Below are 19,203 nucleotides of genomic sequence, written 5' to 3'. Positions count from 1 at the left end.
AATATATTTTTTAAAGTAATTTGTTATTTATGAAGATATTTTAAACACCTTAATATTTCTTTGATTATGTATTGAAACTGAACGATGAGTCACGTGACTCTTATTGGGTAGTGACGTCACAGAACAGAGTAGTCTTTTTTAATTAAGATGTCCACTTTTGATAGTTCAGTGTACAAAAAAGATAATTAATTTTTGCGAATAATAATAGTGTTTATCCTTTTATGAATTTTTAATTATTTTGATTGACCAGACATAATTCCAAGTATTACGAAATTCTTTTATTTCTTGTCTGGGGTAATCATAAATCTAATAATTTCTTTCCATACTTTGGATATTTGGCAATAATTAATTTTTATCGGAAGTAGAGCTATTAAGAAATTAATTAAGGAGCTACAAATGAGGGAAATTGCTAATCGAAAATTATTACTTAGATTCATTATTGAAAATTAATGAATGTAATTTGGAGGGTTTTTTTTAATATTGTCTCAATAAATAAAGCCGACATAAACTCTTTTATATTAATACATCAGGTCACGACATAAACTCTTTTATTTTATTTAAAGTACATCAGGTCAAAAAGAAAAGTGAAGGTGAGACAGATGTGAAATCGAAATGCTTAACACCCTAAAACAGGCTCATCATTAAGCCTAACTGCCATTGAAAATCATTGAAATTCGGTAAGCCTAACCTCCATTGAAAACTATTACAATTTCGTAAGCCTAACTTCCATTGAAAGCCATTGCGATTTCTTAAGCCTAACCCCTATATAAAATCTATTATGATTAATTGCTGTTCTAAAATGCTCTTCCTTTCTTATTTAATTATAATACATCTCATTTTTTATTGAAATTATGGCAGTCACTACTTTTTTTATCTCATTAAAAGCTTGATCAGCATTATTTTTTTTACGTTCTTTTTTTTTGTGTAAGGGTAGTATATGTAATCCTATTTCGTACAAGAAAAAAAAATCTTCTTACAAGTATTGCTATTATCGGTAGATACTTCAGATGGTATTTTGCATCAGAGAAGCAGCAAACTGCGAAGAACAGATTATCGGAAAATTGGGTCTTAATAGTAGTTCGAAGGCTTTTTAAGTCTTTGTAGAGTTAATCCTGGTTCAATCAGTGCCAGAATTGTCAGCAGAAAGCAATTATTGATTTTTTTTCTTTTATTGCCGATTTTTGAAAGCTTATTAAAAATAAATAAAAAAAAAAAGGTTAGTTGAGTGCAGCTTAGAAATATCCTGGGGATAAACTGGTAAAGTGTTTTATTTCTTAGATAAGTTTCAAGTATTCAGAAAATGCTTAAGAGGGGTTTAAGCGAAGTTATAATTCCCTACATGTGTTAGAAGAAACAGTCTCCTGATTCTTGGGTAAACAGAAAGAAATCGGTGGGATGCTGATGATAGATCTTAAGATGTTAAACAATTGAAAATAAAATTAAGGAAATTCTAATTTCCTTAATTTTAACTTCTAATTTTAGATCGTGTTGTTTTTATTTATTTAATTAACTTTTGAGATGTATTTGATAAGTATCAGAGTTTATTCCGTTGTTCTATCAACTCAAACATGTTCTCATTGGCTAAACTGGAAGCTCCTTAATGTACAAGGTAAAAGGAAAAGACGTCTTACTCCTAAATAGAGAGAGTGAAAGGCATAATGCATAAATCTTTGATATTCTATCATCAGTCATTTTTCCTCTGGCTAAAAACAAATGTGTTCTTAGTGTAATATTGCTATTCCCTGTCTGTAAAAACATGTAGGCTATAATTATAACTAACTATGTACATCCTTTTTCCATAAGCAGCTAACCCTAAATAACCATCGCCTTGGCGTCAGTGTTAAAAAACGATTTTCCACACACACATACACGCACGCACACAAGTAATTATTTTAGAGACGAAACACTGCGTGCTGCTGCTGCTGCTTCTCCTGCTAAAGGAAGCGATGGGAGGGTAGGGAAGAGTTATTCGGGAAGATATTTCCCATCATCTAGAAAAAGTAGGATATTGGAAGCAGCGCTATCAATCCTGGGACATGATATTCTCTGAGGACTGTAGGAAGATAGTAAGGAAACGTGTTTTGTAGAGAAGTAAGTCTTTTAACTTTCTCCGAGTTGCGTGATCATATGAAGATGGGATGGCCATCAGGTCCCCTCCAAAAATAAAAATAAAAACTCCCACTTTGATTACTGCAGAAATTCCCCCTCCCCCTCACAAGAAAACTCCCCTAAGAATACTGTAAATAAGAAATGAAGGCTAAAGATAAATCTAGAAGAGCAAATATTTTGTTTGAAGTCAAAATAACAGCTAAAAGAACCTTAATGTATATTCTAATCTTAAATTAAGAAAGTCAGACGATAGATGGCGCTGGTTTGAATGGGAAGTGCTTTTACTCTCGAGGTAGATTATTTCTTCATTTCCGATAGACGGCGCTAGTTAAACTTCCTACTAGTGTTTAATGATATTATTTTATGGTGTCTTAAATAAGTTTATTATTCTACTAAAAAAATAGCTTTTTTATTTAATATTAGGCTTATTTAGATAACTTTTTATTCTTACATCTAATCTATATATCTAAGCTTCCTTATTATTATAACGTTTTGCGTTTAATTATTAAAGAAATTATACCAGTAATTGTAAACATTTTATTTATTCTATAATGCTTCTTTTGAAATAATTTATCCTATAATGCTTCTGAAAAATTAAACCAATATAAATAATAGTTAATTACTGAGGAAGGGCTGTAGAATAACATACCCGAAACGTTAATAAACTGTATTAATTTGTTTTATGGATTTTATACAATCCATATTCTCCCCAGAAGTGAATATTGTTTATTGTTATGTTTATTTTATCTTTCGAGGGAGCATTTTACATCTATCTTGAGGGCAGAAAAAGTTTTTCTCCCCTCCTAGACGTGGAAATATACTCCACTGGGCTCAGCTTCACACATAATCACTTATTTCACCATAAAATGTTCCGATGTTGCTGCAAAGGCAAAATACAAAATATTTCTTCCATGAATGATTCAAAATGTGTCCAATACATTATTAATGAGTGGAAGATTCAATGCTACGTTCATGCTTGTTATATTTCGAACAGAATGTGGATATTTTCTCGCTAATGTGCTCAATTCATTTGCGAATTTTCTGGACCAGAATGCAAACTTTATTACCATTTCTCTACAACTATCACATTACCATTACGTTATAAACTCCAGGTCTGATACGTTTCAAATCCTCTTATTTTTAAAGTTCAAAGTTAGGTTCGCTAACACAGTTACACACATAGGACAGAATATAATTCCCGTGCACGGGCTTTGACGTCTCCTTAGGGAATAGACGGTAGAAATTTCTCTACGACCACGTGTCAAATGTCAAGCGAACAAGACACACGTTAATATTTTAGAAACAGCTCAGAGTCACGTTTAAGCCATCAGGAACAAGTCGTTCTGGGAGTTAGTAAAGTTTACAATATAATCTCCTATGATGGCCTTCCACTGGGTTGTAGGATGAGGAGTAAATGGAGGTAGTTCGCTATTTTATGCATGCCATGCTGCTATATGTTAAATTCCTATCCCCTTTCACTTTATCAGCCATGAGGTTATTAGCGATTCATTTTTGATGACTCTACTACATCATCCATATCCGGTACACTGAGACGTTCAATTACGTGAGTTAAGTGGAGGAAAAAAATGGAGCACCCGTAAAAAATCTACAGCTGAAACACCAAACATGGTAATTCGAAACAAAAGTGGAAAAATCCGTGGGGATTTAGTGAGTATTAAAATATATTTTTTTATCATACATAATTCACATCATCAGTCGATCTTTTGTTACTTAAATAAAAACAAAAAAAAAAGGAAACAAAATCCTTAAAAATATCAAAATAATAAACTTCCATAAAGAACCAATAATACAGCGATATATACTCCATTGCCGGAACTTGACGTCATGGCTTCCTGTTATGACGTCACAGTTAAAAGATTTCTTTCTTTATTTTTAGAGAATTCTTTCTTTCTTTAATACCCGCTTTAATCTCTTAATATCTAAATAATCCTTAACTCTAACATCGGCAAGATTTTTCGAAAGCATCTTCTTTAATACCTTAGCGTTTAAAAGATTTTATTTTCCTTGATTTTGTTCACTTTTATTTTTACCAATCTGTGTACACATCGTGCAATATTCTTTAAAAGTTTGTCTTGTAGGATTATAGGATTTCAATAAATCCTGAACGTTTTCAGAGATGGAACTCAGTGATGTCCCTGAGAAGGAAATATGATATATATTTCATCATTTTTAAGGTACCAAAGTGTGGGAAATATCCGATTGGAGAACCTAAACACAAAACAAAATGTTAAAATCAGAAATCCTTTAATGCATCGACTTCAATTTTTAAAAATAATTCTTTATTTTTTGTTGTTAAAAATACACCTATTTTACTGATATAAAATAAAAGGTACAACCTTTTATTTTAAAATAAAGGTACCTAAAAAAAAGGTACAACAAAGGTATCTCGTGTGAATGGCATACTCAGTTCCTTGATTAATTCGGATAATTGGCGTTTCGGATTATCGACGTTCGGTTAAATTTTACATGAAAATTTGCATTTTTCGAAAATTAATACACTGAGTGCCCAGTTTATTATGTACACCAAAAAAATATGAATGTATCCTTTAGTCTTCACACCAGATTCAAACTGTCAGGTCATTGACCCCATAGAGGTACCTCACCGATGCCTGAGTAGGAAAATTAAGTATGGGAAAGTCATCCTCGTAGTCATGGAAACAATCCCGAGAGATTCGTGCCTTGTAATATGACGTATCATCTTGCTGAAAGTAAATGTTACCATATGGATAAACTGTGGACATGAAAGAATGCGCCAGTTTCATCATCCTTCAGTTCTGACACCAGGCACGATGGAATCATTGAGTCATGCTCTGTCGCCATACAATGGTCTTGTCAGCAGGAACAACTGGAACCCATCTCAACTTTATACAGTCTGGTACGAACATCTGACCAGATCTATAAGGAAGTGGTCAATTCCTTGAGTGATGGAGTGAGCATACCTTTGGTCTGCTTTCAGATTCGTTTCCGATGCCTGGTGTTGGTTGGCTCTTTGCTCCACTTTTCTTTCACTTGGCAATGTCTAGGTGGAGCTGATTCTCCTCTCAAAACAAACCATGACGGAATCCAACTTATCCACCCTTTTCCAGCATGATCAAAACGCATTTGGAAGTATCGAAGGCATCATTTCCACAGGATATAAACTCTCAACAGACTGATCCCTATTTAATACTACTAAGAAAGCAGCTCTAACTCACTTATCCCCAATCTCATCTTTAGTTTTTCTCAGTTATCTGAAGAACACTCTTTGACAGGGCAAGATTTTAAGGATATGAGGTCCTAGGCATGTAGAGAAACCCCTAAATATCTAATTATAAATTTTTATCCTCAGAAAAGGAAACGGCAATGTCCCCTCAGACAGCGAGGGCCCAAGCCCTAGTTGAAATTTCTTATATTCGGCACTGATTCTTGGATATTTTCATATACGTGTGCTCTATCCTTCTAGATAAACAATTCCAATACCAAAGCAGTGTATATGCTAGAAACATACACTACCTGACCTTTATTAGGACCATCGAGGTTATAAATCGCTGAGTACCAGATTCAGGTAGTGTCTAAAAAGGTCCAGCTTATGGTTTTAAAATGTTTAGGTACTGAGGGACATGAGCTAGAGTAATTCATTGCAGTAAGTTGATAGTAAATAGAAACTTATATTTCAATCATGGCCACAACTGCTGTTCTTCCAATCCTTAGTTTGGTTCCTGCTCGGAACAGGAGGAAATTTTACGGATGTGGGTTAAAAAGTGGATGAGAAACAAAGTTTCCAGGGAAAACCTAGATTTTTCATCCAGCAAATAGGGAAACTGACCACAATACACGCAATTTATTAACTGATTCCTCATGGGCTTGGGCAAAAATTAAACAAGAATAACAGCATTCACTAACAGGGATTCCCACTTCCAAACTGTATTCACATTAATTAAAAATTTGATCAGAGAAAGAGCCCCTCCAGCCTCACATGGTTTATTGTACCAAAGAGCATGCACTAGGAAGAGTTATTAAGCAAGAAAGTCTTTCTTACTAAACACAGAACCGTCATGAAGTCTTGTTTATGTTTAAACAATTTGATAATTGGTATCAAAGTCGTGTATCCACTCTTCTCAATCTATGGCAGGCCGGCAGTGCGGGCCATCAAACATTTCTCAGTGTTTAATCTTAAAGCCGGGTTGCAGCTCACAAAGTGCATGTGACAGCGATGTCACGTGATGTCATTAGTGAAATGAGCGTCCAATTACTACGTCATTACCTCTGTATGCCGAACATCAATCAAGAGACGGTGCAGAAGGAAAATGTAAGAAAATAGACCGGAAAGAAAGTCGCAGTAATGAAAAGTCTTTTACTCTTGCATTAGCATCTCTAATACAGAGCGCTTCAATTAGAAGTTCTTTGCGATCCGTTGTATACAATTCGCGTAGGCACACCGAAAACGCAATTTAAATGTTCGCTCTATCATTATTAAATCACGGTTGTCCTACATTTAGCGAAGATCGGAAAATATAATTGCGATGACCTCGATAAATACAATTCACTCTCCAATGACCTGCACATAAATGCGAATACGCGTGTTTCTAACCACAAAATCTTTCGTCGGATGGAATTAAAGATGAGTAATTTACCACCGATCTCTTCGTACACTTTACTGCTTTCGGAGTTAAGGGTGCATCGTCCTCAATAAACCTATAATTTGATGATTCCCTTGCCGCTTTACTGCTTTTCAAATAACGCACTAAAATTTCCGATGAATGCCTTTGAAATATATTTATTAAGTGCAAAGACCATGTATATTTGTGACAAATTATTTTAGGTTTTCTTTAAATTGCTGGTTTCGTTTGATTCGCGATTTTAAAGGATTCCAGAGACTTATCTCTTGTCTAAATGGTTTTTTATTGTTGCAATAGAGTTTTAGGAGAATCAGCGACTAAAGCCATATTGCTCTGTATATACTGTACGTGTTCTTGGATCAATTATCAGTTTGCTAGATGAAAAAACACGCTGTCCTCCTCTGAGACCGACTAACTTGGCCACATTGTGAAAAAGACCCAAAAACTTCCTCTCGTTATTGACTGGATTCAAACCCAGGTCTTTTCCACCCGGTTTGAGGAGAAGGGCGATTGTATCAACCACGAGGTAATTCAACCTAACTCTGATAATCCTAAAACTGCTATTAATAGACCCTCGATGTGCTGCCAAGTCCATCATGCACTTCGTGTACTCCAAAGAGCTAAGCGAAACGAATATAGAACCTAACAATTTGCATATTGAACATAAGACATTTAAAGCACAATACGTGAACGGGAAAGCAATATATAGAAATAAATTTAATAATTGGCCAAAGTTTGTTCATGAATCCGGAAACGTAAATCCATGGGGATTAATTTATAAAATCTGCATTATAGAGGATTTTATTATTCGCTATCCTTAAGACATGCAGAACTACTTCTACCCCAGCCTTTCAGATGACTGCGGGCACCTTTCCTTTGGATTTTCACATTCTTTTTAAAGATCTCAGTTACCATAGAAGAAAGATTATCCCACTTCAGTTTGCAAACATAACAATTGGTTATAAAACACTGCTGAACCCACCAAACAAACGGTTCGATGCTGGAAAGAACATAATATAAAATGGGAAACGAGATGGAATGATAGCCAGAAGGAAACTCTCACCAAAACTTGTATTTCAGACTTATCACTTGCCTTCGATGAGAACAAGCATAAATGGTTTCAACCAAGTCTTTTCACATCATAAAACAAGCCAAGGGTCTGTATACGCAAAGTTACACCACTTTAATCTTAGTTGTAGTAATGCAAGTCTCTGCTCCTATGGTGAAACTGAAGAGCATCCATCGATCGCAACCCTCTGCTTTCTGTCCTGCAGCCACCGTTCATCCATCTTAGAATCTTTCTGGTAATCCCAACATGTTCAAGCTATTATTGATTATTGTCTCTAAGATTTTCCCTCAAGACTAACCTGTCTGAAGTTACCAACTTCACTCTTAGAACAGCTTTTATGTATTGGCGATACATTGATACTTCTCCAATTCAAATCTCTCCCTAGACCAATGATGCCCTCAAAATTAATCTTACCGTTTCAATACACCCTTTGGCCGCCTCCCTCAAAGTTAATGGATATGCCATCAACTCCAGGAATCACTAATTTCACTTGACTCAACCTCACTCGCACAGCCACTCCTCAGCATAAAGGGTCATCCTTCAGCAAAGACCAATGCAAAAGTACCTATTGAATTCATCTGCATCAGCTGGGTTATCTAACTTTCCCATACCCAGTGCACAGGGGGGGATCCAATCCAATTAATTTTCTTCTTCTTTGTATTCACGCACATGAAAAACTCTTTGGTCCCATTCTTTGCTCTCTTAGCTAATGCTTAGACACAACCTTGGCCTCCCTGACCTTATCTGTGTACTATTACAGATCGACTTGTAGCTGTTGTAATCTTCAGTACTTTTCATCACTTCCCATGCTATCTTTTTCTGCTCTATTAGATTGGACAGTTCCTTATTCATCCATACCAGCATCCTCCATTTGCTCTATTTTCTCGTCCTTGGACAACTTTCATCTAAACATTTTTGAGAAATTCCAATTGTTTCTCTACACATTTCAAAGACACTTTGGTGTAATATCTTTCCAACCAAGTTGGTATCCTATGTTCTGCCTTTTAAAGTTCACTCCACTCTCTATCATACAGATATTGAAATGTCTAATTACACTTTACCACCCCTTTATTGCACTTTATTACACTTTACCACCCCTTTATTGCAAACCAGGGTGAACATGTGCCAAAACTTCTGATCTGCCTGAAAATTCTAAACTACAGAAAGTTCAGTCCATCATCAAGAAGTCAATCTGCTCAACCCATGGTACTTCTTAATTTATTTATTTATTATTAAAATATATTTAATTAAATAATATTTATTATTAAATATGTATATTTATTTATTTGCCTTTAGAAGAAACATTTTATCTTCTTCGTTAAATATCCTAACCAGAATTAATAATAATAATAATAATAATAATAAATTTTAATTATTTTATTCGATTCTTAACATGGAAAGATCTAAAATTCAGCAAAACTTGTTCACTTAGGAAAAATAATCGCTACTTCAGCGCCATCTAGTGTAAGAATACATTAACTGCAAAAAATTCAAAATATTATTATTTATTCTTTCAAATCGAATTCCAACGTAACTTCCATAAAAGAAGAATTTTAATAAATATTTTGAAATACGTCTTTAAATTATCCAAATTTAAATATTTAAATTTACTAATTAACAAAAAAGAATTCTAATAAATAATTTTGATTCATAATTTGGAATTTTTAATATTTATTAAAATATTTCGAAATGTGTCTATAAATTATTTAATTTTAAATAATTAAATTTACTAAATTAAGAAAGAATAATTTTAAAAATATTTTGAAATCTTTAAATTATCTATATTTACTAATTAACGTTAATAAATAAACGTTTTAAAAATTTAAACTCAACTATGTCTTTCAATGTTTTTATTTCCGGGATGAAAAGTAGCTGGCTGACGTTGGTGAACTGTAACGGCAAGAGGTTGTCCTCAATGGTTCATTCTAACTTTCCTGTTGATGTCTTTCAGTTTAAAACGATCCCTTAATGTCTTCAGATAAAATAGTTGAGCGTGGACGTTATTTCTTTTCCATCTCCAAGTTGTTTCTCCAAGTTCTAATTCTCAGCGGACAGAATCACACAGAAATAATCATTCTCCAACTTTCTCCTATGTATATTTAATCGTAGAAGAATCCTATAAAAGAACAAAAAAAAAAGGACCAAATAAACTACCTTATCTTCAGTGCCCAATTACTGCAAAGAACAGTCCAATTAGACCCTTAGTTGTCCAGTAGGTGGCGTTGAACGTCCGCTGCAACATTCATAATGGGGTGATAATATTTTCGACCGAAGGGTAATAAGAAGCAATTGAACAAACATTTTCTTTTGTAGCCAATCGTTTCGCTACAGTTGCAAATATAGTGGAGAACTCTTATAAGGAGTTTAGTTGGGGGGGAAGATGTCGCCATGCGTCATTGTGAAAGTAGAAATAGCGTCTGCTTGGTTCACAGCTGAGATCGCTGCCACAAATGTTCTCTCACGTCCACACAACGATCCCGTGTATTGCATGCGATAAGGAGTTCTATGGGGAGACTTGAATGGAAGATTCAATGGAACTTTCCCGTTAGCAGCGCGAATGTTTGCTTACGTCTATAAGAAGGATGCTTACGAAGAACACGATGACTACCCTTGTGTTCGGAAGACGCATTTATCCGATTATAGGAAGACCGATCGGGAAATGTTTGCGTGACTACAACACTGTTAAAGGGACCTTCTCTTCGATGGAAGCGGAAAAATCCTTCGTAATTTTTCAGATTAACAACTGGTGAATCATTGAGCAAATATAAACGCAAAACAAAGACAGAAATAAGTACAGAAGGTAAGGAAGACAATGCTGACTACGCGGAGAAAAGGATAGATAGAGAAAGAATGCTTTGGTTGGTTATAAAAGATGAATTGGCCTACGATATACTTGAAATGTTCGCTGCTACACCATAACGCGCGCATTGATTTAGAGGACTTGGTCCTGTAAATCAATGGGCTAACATTATATTTCAAAAACCTACCTACATCATCTGTTCATCCCTTCTAATTCATTCAAACTACCCACATCTACAAGATCAGAGTTTGAGAAGTTTGTTCCAACAATCAACTACCTTCTGGCTGAAAGCAAATTTCAGCATATCTACCCTGCAAACATCCTTCCTTAATTTGAATTTTCGCCCTGTCATGTGGAGCTTCAGTAAGACGAAGAATTCCATCAGCAATGAGCTTACCCAATCCATTTAAAGTCTAAGAAAACTTCAATCAAGTCTCCTCATAGGTCCCTCATTTCCAGATTGCAATTTACAGAACTGAAGTCTTTCTCGGTTATATAAAACTTCAGTTTTGAACGCATTTGTTTCTAGATGGTCCCGCATTACTTGTTTAACCAATGACTCCATTATTTTCTCTGTTACAGAAGTCAAACCAACAGGTCTCTAATTACCCGTGTCACTTTTGTGAATTCGGATACATTCGCACATCTGAAAGTCCACGGGGACCTTCCCTGAATCCAAAGATATCCTCATAATTAAGGCTAAATTTTACTTCTTTTGCTGTTTTCTTAATATAATTAGATGGATTCCATTCACCCCAGACGCCTTTTTTATGTGTAACTTCAACAATTCGTCTTCCACATTCCTTTCAGTTATTTCAAAAATTATTTAGCTCCCTGGTAGAGTTTGATAAACTTCTGCCATTACTTTTGATAAAAGAACTACTCATGTGTGAATGTAGATGAAAAATACGCATTCAGCTTGTCAGCAACCTCATCAGGGTCCTTAGTTAAACCATTGACATCAAGCGGACCAATGCGATTCAACCTCTTCCTTCTAGCATTCCTTAAGAATATCAGAGATATTCTTCCCCGCATGATGGAAGAATGACTTCAGAATGTCGTGGAATGACATGCCTCAGGGACCTAAGGCATGTCAGAGACTTTCTTCCACGTTTAACAGCTATGGCTGCTACCTCGTAGCCTGAAACGCTAATGGAACTGATAATGAGATCCTATTTGAGATCTAAGTGGATGGAATTTCGAGGACTGTGCCTTATATTTTAAGGTTATGGCTTTAAAACAAGTTTAGTAGGTCGACCTGTAGAGTGTCAACTGGACTGAACTCATTGGTAACTCTCTGGGAAGCATCCGGATCAGGTAGTATATGCTGCTCTGCTGTGCTAGGCAATGACTGTAGGGAGTTCAACTAGTGCGTATATGGGTGCTCTGTGTCGCCTTGTTACCTTTCTTTTCCGTTGGTGATTTTCCTTCTATTTGGAAGTTTTCCCATATCCAGTCAGTTCCTAAAAAGGATGACAAGTTCCTCCTATCCAATTATTGTCCCATTGTACTCCTGCAGTAATCGAGAAATCCATTAACTGCCAACTCCTAGACCATCTAGAAACATCTCATCAGATCACCAATATGGATTCCATCAGTGTCGATTTGCTGGTGATATACTGGCTTATGTTACACTTCTGTAGACAAACTCAATGGAAGAGTTTGACGAAACTGAAGCAGTTGCCCTTGGCATTTTAACTCTTTTGACCGTGTTTGACATAAAGATTTCCTACAGGAGTTTCCATCTTATGGTTGGTCAACTGTTTTTAGTAATTGGTTATCCAGTTTTCTCTGTGATCGCTCACTGCGGATGATGGTACATGGTTCTCTGTCTTCTAACTTCTCCACGAAAGCTGGAGTTCCCCAAGGTTCAATTCTTTCCCCCACCCTTTCCATTTGTATATTAATGACCTTCTACCATTGACCGGAAATCCCATCCATAGTTTTTCTGATGATAGCTCATTGGATTCCATCTTCCAGTTTGAAAAAACCTTGCCTTGCACAAACAGCTTCAACTTCCTTTTCTACAGATACTTCTATGGGCACTGTTCTTCTGAATTGGCTTCCATAATTTCTTCTCTCTCTCCCAAACCAGTCCAAACACTTCATCCTTTCCCTGTCCAACTTCAAATTCACAGAACCAACTTTTCTTCGTCCTCATTTAACCCCAGAGAAATTTCAGACTAATATAAATTTTAATTATTGTCGGTAGATGGCAGCACAGTAATGGAAAATATTGCAGTTATAGACAATTTTTACACGAAGAGATTGAAACAAATATTTTGTATTTTCAAATAAATATTTAAAAACAATAACTTTAAAAAATATAAAAAATGCTTTAATTTATAAAATTGTGTCTAATAAAATGGCAACTCAGAATATTTAAAAACATGACTAAGTTAACCAAAGAATTTAACAAGCAATTTTACAATCATCCAAAAATGCTTAAACTGACCAATCACAGACATTATTACTAACACGTGACGTATTACAGCTTCTGACAGCTGAACTGGGTTAATTATGGAAATATTCTTTTTTTTTACATATTTTTTTTGGAAATTCTTTTTTCTATAATCCATAATTAATCACTTTGTTAAATATATTTAACCAAAGGTAGATGCAATTTTTTATTAAATAATTTATATATTTATTGAAATATGAAAATTATTAATACATTAATAATTAATACTAAAATATTTAATATGCTATTATGCAGTGTTGCCTCTTTTGCCAATAGATGGCAGCATTCGACAATTTGATCAAAGTTTACAAACCGTTTAGGTCAAATTGAACTGGAGCTCCACAGATATCGAAATGTCTGATTCTAGACCATGTACCACTCTTCTGAGTCTGGATTCAGGATTGAATATTTCAGTGCTTTGGTTACACACGAGATAGTCTCACTGGGGAGGAGATTCAGTTGTAAGGGGAAACCGGAAATACATTCTGGAATGATGTCATGCTGGAAAAATGTTTATGCAGTTCGGTCCAAATTGGAGGGATTATATAATCAAAGCCTTGTGGATTAACTCTAGACTGGAGGGTCTGTGCAAGCCTTATGGTGGTAAATTTTTCTTAACATGGTCTGTTCTAGTTAATAGAAGAAATCTGTTTTGTGAAGATGTAATTCATTTGAACAGAGCTATTGATCATATGCGTGCTGCAAGATGACTTTCGGAAAACGGATGACGATAACCGGGGACGATTATAGTACCCAAACGTTTCTGAGGACTATGACAGAAATATCTATAAGCAGCTGGATTGAGCATCCAAATGTGTTATGGGCGTCTTTAACCTATCTTTTATTGATTGGAAATCGTGGACTGGAAATACGCCATGGCAAAACAGATTTTTTAGCCATCTGGATCACTGTTAATTATTCCAACATGTAAAAAGTACAAGGGACTCTGAATATCCTTGGATTTGAATCCTTGGTTCTCACCAAGGATTTGAATCCTTGGTGAGAACCAAGGATTCAAATCGCAACCAAAATTTGTTATGCAGAAACCAATAGAGAGTAGTGATTACAGTGTCATAAAATAATAGTGTCCAAAGGGATTTGTGTGGTCAAAGGAAAGGGAAAACCATATATTTGTAGCTTCCACGATAAATCCCTTGAATAACTTTTATCCAAACAATAAGTTCCTTGAATAACTTCGCTTGATTTTTCAAGGGAAGAGCTTCAATTTGAAGAGAGGAACTATAAGGGATTGGGGTATTTCTTAGGCTCTGTTAACTGGAGAGACCAGTGCGAGCAGTCATGAGGAAGTTATTCAAATGATTTATCCTGGAAGCTACAAATATAGTTTTTCCAGTAGAGAAGTTCTGCTAGAGAGAAGACCAGAGGAATTCAGGGAATCCAATCAAGCTCAGTGTGAGCAAAGAGTTCTTTTCGTAGGAGTTTGTGGATGTTACGCCCCAAAGAAACTAAGGCCATGTCTGTAATATGTCTGTAAATTGCGTCAATATGTCTGTAAATTGCGTGTGTTCTGTGGTCGATTTGCTGTTTGCTGGAACAACGTCTTTATCAGAGACGATTATTTTAATTGAACATTGAAGAATATAGACAATGGCTACACTGAAAGTTCTGAGAGATAAGTTAAACCTATCATAATTCGTATTTTTATCTTTACCAGAATAATTTCAAGCAGGTTAACATACTTCTTCAGAGAAGATGGCAAGTTTATATTTACAGAGCCGTTTTCTGGGAGGAGAAGAATCAATATGCGACAATATTCAAACCTACCCAGATTCTTGGGCGGACCTCACTGCAGCATGCGAGAATTGGACCTTTGCCCCTTTTTTGGGGGGAGAAGGGGTGGTTCTACATGTTTCCGCTGTTTCGACATTTGTTTAGTTTCAGGATTATATTGATGGATCCAAGTTTCGTCCATGGTGACTAGCCGTGCAAAAAAACGCTTCCTCCTCTTTCTGGCACATCGAGAGCAGACTGTGCTCTTTCTTTCATCGGGTAAGGGGTCAGAAGTAAGGAATCCTTCTAGCAGGCACTTTACTCATATGCAATTATTGATGGATGATGTTCTCCACAGACTCTATAGTTAGTTTGTTTGAAGTTAATACGGCCACCTTCCAGGGTTAATGCCTCAATTTGTGCAACACTCTCTTCTGTTACAGCAGTTGCTGGACGTCCTGGGATTTCTTCATCATTCGCTGAGGTTCTTCCTCATTTCAATTGTTTATATCCCTGTGCAACAACGCTGTAACCTGGACGGTCTTCTCAATAAACAGCGACCATTTCTTCGTGGATTATTTTGGGTGTTTTCCCTTGCAGAAATATGAACTTAATCACTTTACTCGATGAGATACTTCACTTCATTCAGCGTCACAAATCATCTTTCCACCACAACTACTTCGAGTGAATACAAATCTTTTTTTATAGTATATATTATTCTGTATTTAATTATTATTATATAATATTATATGTTAATCAATAATTTTTCTCATTTTCAACACCAGATAGCCCTAAATTTGTATTACTTAAGAAAACTGCCTCCAGATGGCTATCAGATTTATAATAATTTATTTATTTTCTAATAAAAAAAAAAATTGCAGCTATAGAAACTGATAAGTTAATTTTTACTGTAATTATAGTTTCCTACTCCAGATGGCAGCACGTGCTCGACACTACGATTTTCGTACCATTACTGCGAGTGCGTGTAGTAATTATAAAATAAAACTTATTGTGAAAATATAACTGCTCAGATTTCAAAAGTAAATAAAATAGTTAGAAAACAATTTTTTTAAAATTCTAATGAAAAAAAAATTAATGAAAAAAAAACTGTTATAGAAAACTGATACATTTATTTTCATTATAATTATGTTTTTCGATTCCAGATGGCAGCACTTGCTCGTTTTAAGATTTTTGCAAAATTATGTCGTATACAATAGAAATAGCTTTTTATTAAAACTTAACTGTTCAGATTAAAAAAAAAGGTTTTAAAAAATTAGAGCAATTATAATTTTTTTTAATAAAAATACAAAAAACACAGCTAAAAAAACTGATAATTTTTTTACTGTAATTATGTATTCCTACTCCAGATGGCAGCACATGCTTGACTTAAGCGTTTCTTAACATTAATGCGAGTGCGTGTAGAAGTACTTATTATTAAAACTTATCTGGTCAGATTCTAAAAGTAAATAAAATAATTTTATAATTTTATTTAATTATATTTAATTTTAATTATTATTTTTTAATTTCTACTGAAAAAAAAATTTAAAAATTCTAAGGAAAAAAAAAAACACTGTTATAGAAAACCGATTCATTTATTTTCATTATAATTACGTTTTCCTATTCCAGATGGCAGCACCTGCTCGGTTTAAGATTTTAACTAATGTTTAATTGTTCAGATTCCAAAAATTAAAAAAAATAATAAAAAAATTATATGATTTTCTCTAATAAACAATCAAAACAGCTATAAAAAAACAGATAAACTAATTTTCACTGTAATTAACAGTAAAAACTATATTATATTGCGAATATTATCAAAATGTAAAATGTTAAATAAAAAAAAAAGAAAATTTGGACACGTTGATTAAAATTCTGGTAGAAAATTATAAAATACACATACGTGCAAAAGTTAAGTTACAACCACACAATCAGAGATAGCAGAAACATGCTATTGCTGAGGATTTTATTATCTTGTAAAAAGGTAATATATGAGACATAATTATATTGGTTGGAAATATGCGTCTATTTTCATAAATTTTAATCACGTGACTAGCATAAGTTTCCTTTAGACAGCTTCACGCGATACAAACACTGTCAGCTTCAAGTCAGAATTCTGTTAGGATTGTGATGCTGAATATCCTGTATTGGGACCTCTGCTGTGGAACTTGGTACTTGATGAATTCCTCAACATGGATCTCGGGAACGTAAAGACACAGGCGTACGCAGACTCCACTGCTAACTCCAGGTCACAGTTGGCAGACCATGCAAACCGCAACTCTTAAACCCTACAAGACTGGGCACAATGACACTAGCTTCAGATATCTTCAGAAGTGGTGGAACCCATGTTTAGTCTACAGAGCTAAATTCTGGTCAACCCTTCCATTTTACAGTAGGACTGTCTTTTGAGGTTATGGAGAGATCCAAACTTCCTTACATTTCGAGGGTACAGCTCTAAAACGGTGTTCGCATGGCGGCCGCTAGTTATACACCGGACCGAACCTATTGGTAAATCTTGCTGCCCCTACTCTGCCAGACAGTGACTGGAAAGAGTCTGAGTACTGTGTATGCAGGGGGGGGGGCACTGCCGAGGCCACTTTATGTCAAGGATATGAGTATATTCTTACCATGTGTATTACTTCATACAGCATGTCCCACCCACTTTTTCTTACTATTGAATACACCATGAATTGTCAAAATAATAGAGCAAGCTTATCTGCGATAAGATCTAAACCTCCCAAGCACTTCCTAATTCATTTCACAAATATAAGTGGTCTCAATTCTAATCTCAACGATGTCCATTTCCACTTGCAGTCTGCCAAACCCCATGTACTTTTTCTCACAGAATCTCAGTTATCGGTTGATTCAACTACTGCTCATCTCAGATGCCCAAATTATTCGCTGTATGATTCCTTTCGCCTCAAAGGTGGTACTTGTGCATATGTCCGTTCTGATATTCCCTGTCAGAGACTTGGCAATTTGGAATCTCCTCTCTTTGATCTTCTCTGGCTTAAAATCTCTCTACCTCATTGCGTCAAATTCATCTGTTGTCTCTACCGTTCTCTCAACTCCACTAATCACTTGGAGCTCTTTGATTTCCTCTCTTTGCAACTTGACTTTCTCTAGTCCAACTTTCCTAACAGGAGGTAATTTTCCTTGGTGATTTTAATGTTCACAACTCCAGGTGGCTTCCGTTTTCTAGCCACACCGACCCAGCTGGTCGAGATGCTGAGGCTTTTGCAATTACTAATGACCTAGCACAGATTGTTCATTTACCTAAAAGAATACCGGACAATCCTAATTATACAGCCAATACGCTTGATCTTTTTCTCACAAACAACCCTTCTAAGTACACGGTCGAAGTGAGTGGTCCGTTGGGCACCTCAGATCAAAACTTTTGCCCATCTCTGCTCCCACCTCTGTCCAAACCAGATGGTTCTGTTGTCACTTCAGCCAAGGATAAAGCTGACCTGCCAGCATCCCATTTTTCTTCGAGCTCATGTATTAATGATCTTGGTAAAACACCCACCATTCCCACCACGCTCCATTCAATGCCTCCTGTGGTCTTCCATCAAAAGGATATCAGAAGGATTTTGATGAATCTTGATGCTAAGAAAGCTCCAGGTCCTGATGGTATTTCTCCACTTGTTCTCAAAATCTGTGCTCCTGAACTTACTCTTGTTCCTTGACGCCTTTTTTAACTTTCTTATTCCAAAGGTGTTTTTCCTTCTGCTTGGAAATTTGCTCATATCCAGCCAGTTCCTAAAAAGGGTGACAAATCCCTCCCATCCAATTATCATCCCACTGCAATTACTTCTACTCTTTCTAAAGTAATGGAGAAATCAATTAACCGCCAACTCTTAAACTACCTAGAAACCTTCCGTCTGATCAACGATCACCAGTATGGATTCCGTCAGTGTCGATCCACTGGTGATATTCTGGCTTAAGTTACCCATTTATGGACTAATTCAATGGAAAGGTTCGGTGAAACACAAGTAGTTGCTCTTGACATCTCAAAGGCTTTTGATCGTGCTTGGCATAAAGGTCTTCTAAACAAGCTTCCATCTTATGGTTTGCCTACTGTTTTTAGTAATTGGTTATCCAGTTTTCTCTCTGATCGCTCACTGAGGGTGATGGTAGATGGCTCTCTGTCTTCTAACTTCTCCACTAATGCCGGTGTCCCCCAAGGTTCAGTTCTTTCCCCCACTCTTTTCCTCTTGTATATTAATGACCTTCTTCCATTGACTGGAAATCCTATTCATAGTTTTGCCGATGATAGCACATTGTATTCCACTTTCCATTATGAGAAACCATGTCCTGCTCAATCAGCTTCAACTTCTCGAAAATCTGCTACCAATTCCTTAAATGCCGATCTACAGGTAATTCTCCAGTGGGGCAAAGACAATTTAGTTGATTTCAA

This window comes from Mastigoproctus giganteus, chromosome 14, assembly GCF_048544385.1.
Source record: "Mastigoproctus giganteus isolate SK-2022 chromosome 14, ASM4854438v1, whole genome shotgun sequence".
NCBI classification, from domain to species: Eukaryota; Metazoa; Arthropoda; class Arachnida; order Uropygi; family Thelyphonidae; genus Mastigoproctus; species Mastigoproctus giganteus.
The sequence above is the reverse complement of the archived record's forward strand: the minus strand, read 5'-3'. Positions refer to the sequence as shown.